The following is a 10,012-nucleotide window of genomic DNA, read 5'->3' on the forward strand; positions in this document are numbered from 1 at the left end:
ACTTCCTATATATAAGTGTTTGTATGGTATTACGTATCGTAGCGTTATTTGAATCATTTCAATTTGAGACATAGAACATTTTATACAAATGACACGCTTTTCACAAGACATTGATTTACAAACAACAAATCTTATACAAACTCTTTTTACATGGTTATTCAGTTAACCATGCATTGTTCTCTTATTTATACATATCATTTGGTCTTACCGTTTTTCAAATGATTTACAAGACAAAGCAAAATACGAGGTTCATGACTAAACATTTTCTCAAACTCAAGTCATGAATTCCGTTTTCACAAAACCAATGTATCTCACAGGCATTTTTATGCTGACGTACCTATTTTCACATGTGTTTTCAGGAGATGATGCATAGGACTTATCAAGACATACTTAGGCGGACCTGTGCCTTAGTGACTTAAAACGAGACAAGAACTAGTTAATTCATGTTATGTACACTTTGATTCTTGTTCAGACATTGTAAACTTTCATGTTTGATTTATAAAACGAAACTTCATTTGCCATGGATTTGAAACAATTGATTCTGTTACAACACTCCCCGACGTTTCCGCCACGTTTTGTATGTTCTACGTGGTCGGGGTGTGACACTTGTTAAGTCTTTATAATGTTCCTTAACCCTACCAAATGGCTTGGTTAGTCATGGATGAGTATGAAACTCATTTTTAAGAACCGAAACATACCCGATAGATATTGTTGAAAGCGTTTAAGATGTGCGTATAAGATCGGGGTATGTAAGCGAGTACGCGGGGTAACGAATTAAGTATGTGAGTAGGTATGCTTGTAGGGATTAGTGTATGTATGTATGTATGTATGTATGTATGTATGTATGTATGTATGTATGTATGTATGTATGTATGTATGTAATCACCTAAGTAGGCAAGTCGTATGCCGTAATGTATGCATGTATGTACGTATGTGTGTAGGTATGTATGTACGTAGTTATGTATGTAATGCATACGTGGTTTCAATACTCTTAAGTATTGACGATATTAACAGTGTGCCTCGAGAATGAAATGTGGTGCAGGTTCTCCATCGAGGTTCGCAAAGGATTAGGCACCCGGATGGAATGACTACATCTAGAAAGATAACGAATGGAAAGAATATGCGGATAGAACAAATCGAGACTACACAATTAAGAACCTTGTTTGTGTATAATGTATGCTAATGTTTCGATTGTATGTGATGGGTGCAGGTAGTACGAATCACAGAATTTCATACCAAGGAGTAGCGATCAAAGACCGAGTCACAAGTCAGATTGTACGGGAATACTTGGCTATGTAAATTGATAGTTATGCTTTTATTATGTAAATTAAGTATAAAAGATGTATATAATGTAAGAAAGTGTTTCTTAATGAACTTGCTAGTAGGTTAGAACGTTATTAATGAAAGAAATTTTTATGGAACGATTTTTTTTTCCGCTGCGTCTTTTCAGTTATAACGTGTTAGGGTGTTACAAGTTGGTATCAGAGCCCTGGTTTGAGAGAATCAAGTAGAAGGAGGTAAATACTTGAACTCAAACCGGTGTGCTCTCGTGACTAAGGACCCGTACAATCTAAGACTCGATCAAGATCTAAGGAAAGAAGCCGAGGTAAGTATGTGTTTAAGTATGTATTCGAAGATAACTAACAGTATGTTATGTGTAAGGACAGCATGACTGCTTGCAAAGGATGATTTGTAAATGCGGTCTAGCGCCGGCACCAAGGTATGTAATATGACATATTGATCGAGGTACGTAGAATTAGCTTATGAGAGCATGAAATGGTATAATTAAGCAAGAGAAAGAAAATTTTAAATGAAATATAATAATAATATGGTAAGGAAGTTTTGGAAATGATACACGTGCCGAAACTTAAATCTGCGGACATAAGGTGGCGATTACGCGAAGGCACGAAACTAGTATGTGGATTGCGTACCTGGCCAGTACACAAGAAACATATGATGTTCGTGAGACCGTGATAATTGTTACAGGTACGTCCGTTAGAATTAGGTAGTAGGTGGACGTGGGGGGGGATGGATGAAAAGAAATGTAAGACTTTCAGGAATGAAAGTATGAACGATATGCTGGAATCCGCGAGACGGACTCGAAGCATGAAAGGAATGAAGTATGAATGATCTGTTGAATCCGCGAGACGGATTCAACACGTGTAAAGAATGAAAAATATGAATGGAATGTTTGAATCTGCGAGACGGATTCAAGGAATGAAAGGCTCGAAGGGAATGTTTGGATCCACAAGACGGATTTAAAACATATAAAAGGTAAAGTTTGCCCACATCAATATTGTGTCGATAATTGACCATAGTTATGTCAAACGAGTTCTATGAATAAATGTAAAGAAAATGAACAAAAGGATGATCATAATGGGCTCGCAAAGCTAAATTTAAAAATGAAAGAAAGAAGTTTTAAACCCGTTAGATGTTAAATGTGTTAGCAATCGATCCGTAAGAGTCGTAAGGTGGGGCGGACTATGACCCAGACAATAATTTAAGTATGAATGAAAAGGGTAAGCTTGGTCATGAGTATCGAAATAACGTAATGAATGATTTTGTAAGTAAGTATGAATGGAAAGAAGTACGAACATATACCTCGATGCATATACTACAAATAAGAAATGTTAGTTGGCCTCGAAAGATTAAATTATGAAGGTTGGTGAACTAAGTAACCAGAATGAAAAAGTTTCGTGTGAGAAATGAAAAGTACTAACTGTTAAATTTCTTGAAGGTAATGTTGGAATCCTTGCTATGATGAAACCAACAAAATTGGTGAAGGGATGTGTTCGAATGGAGGCACATTACATGGATGAATGGAATCTAGCCTGGTCTGGCTAGTACTCGTGAAGAAGGTGGACAGATCTGACTTACAGATCGTGGTAGTATGGAATGAAAACGAGGTAAGTAAAGTGTTTTAATTTATGACGGATAAGTATGAATTAGCAAATCGAAATCGTCCTGCAAATTGAGTAGTGAAAGGAGTATGGGGTAGTATGGAATGGTTAATTCCTTATAATTGACATAAGGAGAGAATCATGTCATTGAGAATTATGTTCTATAAGTTATGAGCGAAACCCTCGGGTATGGGTTAGACTCTCGTGCGAAGAACCTATATGATGCGCTTGTGTAGACAACCTTAGTGATGCGTGAATTGAGAAGAATAGAATGTAGGACAAATGAGGTAAGTGGAAGATAAAGTATGAGAAATGTGAACTCACTAGTAAGGAATGGTAATGAGGTTATGTCAAATTTTTAGTTTTTGAATATGTTAGTGTGAGCTGAAATGGTGATGCATGTGCATACATGTAATTAGATGATCATGTACTTATGTACATGTGTGTCTTTCACCATGATTATGAAATGTAAATAGTATCATTGGTGTGGCCGACTAGGTTTAGATGAGTACATGATCATATGATGAGAGTATGTAGATAAGATGATTGACTTTCTCAAAAGTCAACGATGTATGAAATTGCATGACATGTTTAATTAAATAGAATAAGTAATGCAAGAATTAAGGGTAGTTGTAATGTCAGATGAATGGGGTAATTTGAAGGTAACATAAAGGCACGTATGATACGAGTAACTATAGAAATATAAAATGATGTCAACCTTGTAGCTAGAGCATGTATAGGTGGCTATAAATTAATAGTTTTGTTGTGATAACAAAACAAGAACTAAATGTTATATGATATACGTATAGAATGTAATTTTAAGAAATGGGATGAAGGTATTAGACCCGTCCTAAACGGATCATATGAATGAAAGTGTTAGTGCAAATTCAAATAAATATGAATGTTGACCTGTTGCTTACGGTCAAGCAATTGAGAATGTTATGGGAAAGTATAGTATGGATAGTAAGAGCTTATTAGGGATAGGTCAGTTATATGAAGGACTTATGAAACAAGGACGGGTAGTTACCTATCATGATGAGGTACCAGTCAAAGTTAGACATATATGTATGTGTATAAATTCTGAAATAAGGTTGTATAAACTGACGAAAGTAACAAGAATGTTGAGGTGAACAAAAAGATATCTAAAGCACCTAATACATGGGTATTAAAATGATGAATGAACCAATAGCTAAGGAATGGGTTGGAAGCTAGCGCTATTAACGAAAGCGACACTAATAAGAACTCCGAGATGGGTTCTAAAATATAGGGGGTTGTCACTAAGATGGGCCAGTGGTCGTGCTGATAGAGTAAGGAAAGAATAGTTATGTTTATTGGAAATGAGAAAGGTTTCGGGGACGAAACCTTCTTTAAGGAGGGTAGATTTGTAACACCCCGAAACTCGTATTAATACGTAGGTACGTTGCCATGATTAATTAAATGAAATACAATAACTAAGTTATTAAACTTAGTTAAAAGCTTAACAAAATAAGTAAAGAAAATGAAAGTTGTGGCAACTAAGAAGGTGTGATAAACTTGAGGGACTAGAATTGCCAAATTGGAAACTTGGTTTAATAAAAACAAGAATCACACACACACAAGGAGTGTGTGTGCGTGATATCGATCAGGAGAAGAGGAAAAGGGGTGAAACCCTAATTCAAGAAAACCTTCAAATTGAGAGGGGAATTGAGGGCCATTTGGATGCATGAACCAAGAATGTTAATCCCCTAAGTGTTTTCAATAACAAGTAAGTCGAATTTTGCAATTTGGTGATGCTTGATTTAGTGGGTTTAGTGTAATTTGTGAATGTAATGTTAAATTTAGTATGAATGATGGTTACTATGGCTATGTAGACATCAAGATATGTTAAATTTCGAATATGAATATAGATTTAAGCAAAACCCACTTGCATGTCAAGAATGGCTAGAAATTTTGAGGTTTCTACTTGTTAATTGGTTGTTGTGGTGATCTTGTCATGAATAATTGATGTCACAACCATATGTTCCTAGTTAGGATGAAATATTGTTATGAATGTGATTGGTTGTGAATGAGTTATGTGAAGAATTAGTAGGAATCACGCTTTAAAAGCTTGTACATAATGTTTTGTTAGTAGTACACCCGCCAAGTGTTCGATGAAATGCCTAAGAGAGCAAAATTTGTGAAATTGTATGAAGGTTATGGGTAATTATGTATAGAAGGTGCTTATGGTGTAGCCGTTAGCAAAATAATAAGTTAAGTATGCTTAAGGTGGAGTCATTATGAGAATTCGGATTAGAATGAATGGTTTAGTAAACTATGCATTAGGAACTTGTACCTCATGTCCCAATGATGTAATGCTCGCCATGTACTTTATGCGTTTGGTTCATGGTGATTAAGAGCAAATGTGTACAAATGTGAAATGCGTAGTTTATTGATAAATGATAATGTTGGAATTATGTCGTGTACATACGTAAGATGATAAATTGATTATGCGAAGGTTGAACAATACGGTTGTCGAATGTAGAGTTATGAAAGCATAAGTATGTGTATGTTGTGTATGTGACTAGGTAATCATATGTTCGTATGTATTTTACTATATGGATATGAAATGCTTATGGTGTCATTGGTATAACTACCACATCGGAATGGATATATGTCCCTAAGTTGAAAGTTTACATACTCAACCGTTAACTTTATGAAAAGTAAATAAATGTCAGAATAGCATGGTTAAATTATGTATATGATTGTAAGGTTAGGAGGATTGAACGATGCATGATGAATCATTAGGTTCATACTTGATGGTATGTTAAAAGTGCGTGAATTGGAATGATGCATTGTTATATTTATGCCTTGTGCTTGTTGAAATTGACTATTGAAAGTCAAATGCGAGATATGAACTAGACATGATTAGTGATATGTAGATCTCGAATGCTAACAAGAATGTGAATGTAGTGAGGTGTAGATGATAAGCATCATGTCAAGAGGACGCAAGCACAAATGGCAATCGGGTCAAGAGGAGACAAGGGAATGGTCACGAATACGGACGCTTAAGGTAAGTGATTCCGACTCACTTCTTAGTGTAAATGTAGAATCCTAATATTTATATGTGTGGGTAAGAATGGTGCAAGGGATATGTAATGATTATGAGTCTTAAGTTAAGTGTTATTTATAACGAAGGAATTGTTATAATAAAGGAGAATTGATGGTACTAAACGGGTCGAATAATCATGTATATGTATAGTAGTAATGTTGAAGTTTGAAAAGATTAAGGACCCGGGGTAAGGATTCTTAGTATAAGATGTAGGGAAATGTTTTACGGACAATTAGAAACAAGTTCCAAGTGATTCGGACGCAAAACGAATGAATTATGCGAGTTTAGTATTTTAAAAAGGAAGGTTGATTCAGGGGCCACCGTAAGCTACGGTAGCCACCGTAGCTTACGGTGGGTACTGGGAATGTTGTATCTGCCGTAAGGCAGGTTAAGATTGCCGTAAGGATTTGGGGGCCACCGTAAGCTACGGTAGCCACCGTAGCTTACGGTGGAGGGCTGATGTAATTGTTTTGTTTGCGTAGTTTCCTCGTTTTTCCTCGAACGCGGACCCCGTGAACCCATTCCAAGCCTTGTTAAGTCTTTATAATGTTCCTTAACCCTACCAAATGGCTTGGTTAGTCATGGATGAGTATGAAACTCATTTTTAAGAACCGAAACATACCCGATAGATATTGTTGAAAGCGTTTAAGATGTGCGTATAAGATCGGGGTATGTAAGCGAGTACGCGGGGTAACGAATTAAGTATGTGAGTAGGTATGCTTGTAGGGATTAGTGTATGTATGTATGTATGTATGTATGTATGTATGTATGTATGTATGTATGTATGTAATCACCTAAGTAGGCAAGTCGTATGCCGTAATGTATGCATGTATGTACGTATGTGTGTAGGTATGTATGTACGTAGTTATGTATGTAATGCATACGTGGTTTCAATACTCTTAAGTATTGACGATATTAACAGTGTGCCTCGAGAATGAAATGTGGTGCAGGTTCTCCATCGAGGTTCGCAAAGGATTAGGCACCCGGATGGAATGACTACATCTAGAAAGATAACGAATGGAAAGAATATGCGGATAGAACAAATCGAGACTACACAATTAAGAACCTTGTTTGTGTATAATGTATGCTAATGTTTCGATTGTATGTGATGGGTGCAGGTAGTACGAATCACAGAATTTCATACCAAGGAGTAGCGATCAAAGACCGAGTCACAAGTCAGATTGTACGGGAATACTTGGCTATGTAAATTGATAGTTATGCTTTTATTATGTAAATTAAGTATAAAAGATGTATATAATGTAAGAAAGTGTTTCTTAATGAACTTGCTAGTAGGTTAGAACGTTATTAATGAAAGAAATTTTTATGGAACGATTTTTTTTCCGCTGCGTCTTTTCAGTTATAACGTGTTAGGGTGTTACATGATTCCTTTGGGCCGCTCCCCCGTCATTGTATGGTAAAATAACCGCTATCATTTGTTCCGGATCACCATCGTTCATATGATTATCCAAAAATTGTTCAATGGCTGGATAGTCATATGCTTGCACCCCCAAAGAGTCAAAGCGCATGATGCAATTAATAATTTCGAAGGACATCGCCATTGCCCCTCGGCTTGTCTTACCAACTAATTTCCACTGAGCGGGCGGACCATCCTTATTCATGAACCTCAATGTCGCCAACCATTCACATACCTCCGCCAAATACACTCGAGAGGTGTTATCTTCACACCAATCAAGAACTCTCTCCCATCCTTGACGCTCAAACATTTGCACACTTCCAATTTGTCTAAACTCTTCCACATTCACAACCCTTTTACATATAATCCTTTCCGGTACCGAAGTGTTCACACCGTTGACCATCTTCCACTTCCACAGTTTGGCCTCTAACTTCCTATCTTGATACGCTGATAAAGGTTTGTTCTTCTCCTCATCCCATACTTGAGCGCTTCTACTATCCTTGAAATTTTCCCATGCCCAATCTTGTCTGTAAAGTCTCGGATCACCCTCTTCTACGGAGCATAGTTGCTGCCACTTCTTCGGTATTAAACCGGAAGAAGATCCCACTCTCGATGATAAACCTTGCCCTGTAGTCTTTTGCTTTTTTCTTCCTCCAGCCATAACTACAATCACAAAACAAGCAAGGCATTAATATAAACCCATTCTTTAATAAACTCTCAAACTTTGAACATGATGTATGATGTTGAACTTTTAATTAACAAATAGATGCAAAATCGCCTTTTTAAACTTCCAAAGTCGCTCATTTTATCATCTACCTATCAATTTTTACTTGTTTGTTCACACTTTCTTATGAGTTCAACAAAGTTCAACATCACCTTCATGTTCAATCATGTAAATAACGGGTGTAATCACTTCACTATGGTTATACATGCTCAAATTCCATCCAAAACAATTAATCATACTTAAATTCATGTTAGAGCAACATACATTGTTTAAACAACCTACTCTTAAACTAAAAAGTCTAAAATTTCAGAAGAAAAACACTAAATATATGATAATCATGCATAAATTTAAGGGAAATCCATACCTTTGATGTTGTAAACAAGAAGAACTAAGAAAAAGATGTAAAGCAAGCAACTTGATGAACACCCTTTCAAAAACCCGAAATTACACGCCCAGAAATCTTGCAAACTAGCAAAAATTGATGAAAACCGTGATGGGGGTTTTGTTCCTCTCGGAAAATCACTCAAGATGGACCCAAAAATCAGGTGATTTGATTTAGAATTGAAGAAGTTATGAGAGCTTGAAGGTTTTAGGGTTCTTAGAGTGAAAAGGGAGGAAGATGAAGTGAATAAGAGAGAGATAGGCAAGTGATTCATGAGATTATCAGGTTTAGAATTGTGTTGGATCAATCTCGGGTCAGTTGGGTGGTCAAAAGACACTTTGGGTCAAGTTTTTACGGGTATCAAAGTGATTTGGGTCGATTTTTTATGTTAGCTCGTAACCTGACCGGAGACCGAACGGAAGCCCGTCGCCGACGGCTCCCACCCCGTCGCCGACGGGTTGTAAAAAACTCGTTTTTGGCCTACGGCCTAATCACCTGGATACGGGACCATCTTGCCGACGGGTATTTCTGTTGCCCGTCCCGGACGGGTTCCTCCCCGTCGCCGACGGGCCCCCTTTTACTAATTTTTATTTTTATTATTTTTTTAGGTAAATAGAGAGAAAATTATGTACTTTTAGTAAAGGGACTATATACATTTAAGAATTCTAAAAATTATTAAAATTCTTTTTATAAATTTTTATAAGTTAAACTTTGAAAACGTAAAAACCGTTAACGGCCCTACCACCCCCCAAAAAGTCGTGTATTGTCCTCAATGCACATAACAAAGTCTAAAAACATACCTTACGTCTTCAAGACTTGTTCGGGATATCCGGACTTCACACAATCAAACGGGGTTAGTATGAAACGAAAACGATTATATCCAAAACACACAAACAATTAAAAATTATACATAACTCTACAAAAATTGTTACCGGTCCTTTTCATTCGACCTCATAAACCGGGATGCTTACCACGAAGCTCGCCGATTCCTTGTTTTCATCCACCTTTTCATTACCATCGAGAAACGGTTTTAGCCGATGACCATTTACCGTTTGCCGTGACCCATCCTTCGGGTCCTCGATTGTAACATCACCCAATTGTCCGACCCGGGTGATCACATAGGGTCCCATCCATTTGCTTCGGAGCTTTCCGGGAAAGAATTTGAGTTTCGAATTGTAGAGCCACACTTTTTTTCCAATCTCGAACTCTCTCCTCATCAACTTGGCATCATGCGCCTTCTTCATCCCATCTTTGTACTTGGACGCGCATTCATATGCCATTTCTCTTAGCTCCTCCAACTCGCATAGCTTGAGTTTCCGTTCCTTACATGCATCATCATATTGAACATTAACCTCTTTAATAGCCCATAATGATTTATGCACAAGTTCAACCGGCAAATGACAATTTTTACCGTAAACCAACCGGTAAGGTGTAGTGCCAATGGGTGTCTTATGTGCCGTACGGTAGGCCCATAAAGCATCGTTCAACTTAATTGACCAATCCTTACGGTCCGCCCGCACGGTCT

Source organism: Helianthus annuus, chromosome 6 (assembly GCF_002127325.2).
Source record: "Helianthus annuus cultivar XRQ/B chromosome 6, HanXRQr2.0-SUNRISE, whole genome shotgun sequence".
NCBI lineage: Eukaryota > Viridiplantae > Streptophyta > Magnoliopsida > Asterales > Asteraceae > Helianthus > Helianthus annuus.